The following is a 2,500-nucleotide window of genomic DNA, read 5'->3' as shown; positions in this document are numbered from 1 at the left end:
ACACACACACACACACACACACACACACACACACACACAGAAACCTACATACACTCATAAACGCACACATACAGACACCTACACGCATATTCTTATATTCCACCTAACCAATTGAGTTGGAGGCGTGTGTGTGTGTGGGCAGTGAAGGGAGACGGGGCCATGCTGGAGGAGGTCCAGCCTTTACAGGAACATCCTCATGTGTTGGAGAGCGCCTGACTAATCCTAGTGGACACACACACACACATTTACTCAAGGGACAGACACCGGGGTGGCCCACCTGCACACCACTAGCTCTCCTACACCTGTGTGTGTGTGTGCCTGTCCACCTGCATGCCAGTGACGTGTCAGTAAAGCGTGACCGAACCATTCAGCTTCTCTCAGCTGAAGCATAGTTGTCATAGGCTTCTGATGCGGGATAAGGGTGTGTGTGTGTGTGTGTGTGTGTGTGTGTGTGTGTGTGCGCGCACGCTTGTCACTGGAGTTCGGGCCTGTGATGCGGAGATGAGGGATGAGTGTTTTGTAGAGTGTGTGGGGTTAGAGGGGTAGAGGTTAGAGGGGTAGAGAAAATAACTTCACCGCTGGGGTTAGCTGTGGAGGTTCTATTAGACTCAACTCTTTAGAACGGAGCTGAGGTGGTAGATCCTGTGTGTCTGAGACTCTTGGCAGGTGTTGAGGGAGGGTCTGTCCATCTCAGATGTGATCACCTGTATAAGTGTCTGTGTTTTCTCGAAGTCTTTGTGTGCAGATAACCAAAGGAGAGGTGGTCTCAGCGGAACCGTAGATTAGCGGAGTGCCTAGAACTGTGTAATTAAGTGAAATGATTGGCGCTCTTTTCAGCTGTTGTTGTGGTGAGGCCGGCCTCTGTCCTCGCAACCAGCACAGATAACAGGGCCCGTTGCTAGGCGCCGAGGGGTTTATTTTGTTAATGCGCCACATTCCTCCGTCAGAGCAACCCCTCAGCTTTCTCACAAACACACACACACACACACACACACACACACTCTCTCACTCTCACTCACCTACCCAGTATGTGTACACACACTCTCACTCACTTGCCTTCTCTTCCTCCCTCTCTCTTTTATTCTTTCCTCTCTTTCCTCCTCCTCCCTCTCACTTTCCTCTCTTTCCTCCTCCTCTCTCTCTCTCTTGCCATCTTCCCCCCCCCCATTGACATTTCCCTCCATGAGTTGTTGCAGCAAAAGGGGAAAAAAAAACTCCTAAACTTTGAACTGTAAAACTGGAAGAGGCAGAAAGACCAGGTTTTGTGCATGTACTCTTCATGCACAACTGTGCTCTTCATGCTTTCATGCAGGTCTGTGCTGTACTCTAGTTTTCTCTTCTGTGTGTGTGTGTGTGTGTGGAGGTGTGTGTGTGTGTGGGGGTCCTTCGTTCTCTGTTCTTTTTGGTCTTTAGTTCTACACCATCTATTTGCTTTTTCTCCTGTGTCGCTGACAAACAGCCAAGCCTACATTCCTTTATTTTTGAGCGCCTGTGTGTGTGTGCCTGTGTGCTTCACCTCTGTTGCATCGCATCTCACACACACACACACACACACACACACACACTCAGACACACACAGCTACCCTTCTGTTCCATCAAACATGCCTTCTGCAGAGGACATCAGGCAGTAGCATTTTGTGTAATTTTCTAATCAGACTGGAGTGAGACAGATGTTTCACACATGTGCTTACACACACACAGACACACACACACACACACACATAGATGAGCCTTTTCCCAGTGTGTGAGAGGGAGAGGGAGAGAGATCGAACAAGTGAGACAGTCACAGGCAGACAGTGAATCCTTGCAGGTTTGGCTGAGCGAGTGATGGCACCTTCTCCAAAAGTAATCAGTGCCCCCACACACACACAAACACACACACACACACACACTCCCTCCCCTAATTTTCCCTACAGTGAAACTGTTTTTGTTGTCTGGCTTTGGCGGTGGCGGTCTCGGCCATCGAGGGGAGTCCCTGAGTCTGTGTGTGTGTGTGTGTGTGTTTGTGTGTGTGTGTGTGTGTCTGTGTTGCTGAAAAGCGGCCCCAGCTGCTAGCCTTGGTCCCTCTGCGTAAACAAGCAGAGACGCACGCTTCTATTTTCAAGTGGTCACAGCAGCACCTGAGCACCTCCGCAGCCTTAACAAGACAAAGCACGACACACACACACACACACACACAGCCTGTGGCGATGCTCTGAGCTGAAGGACTCGGAGGCCGACTGTCTTCATTGTCAAGTGTGGTGGCATGTGGTACAGCCACGTACGCCACACACACACACACACACACACACACACACACACACACACACAACGCGCACACACACCTCCCCACTTTTGTTTTTCCTGTTTCTCTCGGTCTCGTCGCAACCTCAGGTCCTCACTCAGGGACAACACACTCTTTTTCTTTCTTTCTTCTCTCGTTCTCCTCTCTTCTCCTCTCGTTCTCCTCTCTTCTCCTCTCTTCTTCTCTCGTTCTCCTCTCTTCTCCTCTCATCCCTTT

General features: G+C 50.2%; 1 protein-coding gene across 11 annotated transcripts in view; it reads left to right on the top strand.

Moving 5' to 3' along the window:
- Positions 1–2,500, top strand: part of foxp4 (forkhead box P4) — a 149,886-nt gene that overhangs the window by 47,006 nt on the left and 100,380 nt on the right. The gene's annotated exons all lie outside the window — the stretch shown is intronic.

This window comes from Alosa alosa, chromosome 10, assembly GCF_017589495.1.
Source record: "Alosa alosa isolate M-15738 ecotype Scorff River chromosome 10, AALO_Geno_1.1, whole genome shotgun sequence".
Taxonomy (NCBI): Eukaryota; Metazoa; Chordata; class Actinopteri; order Clupeiformes; family Clupeidae; genus Alosa; species Alosa alosa.
This window is presented reverse-complemented; position numbering and strand designations above follow the sequence as displayed.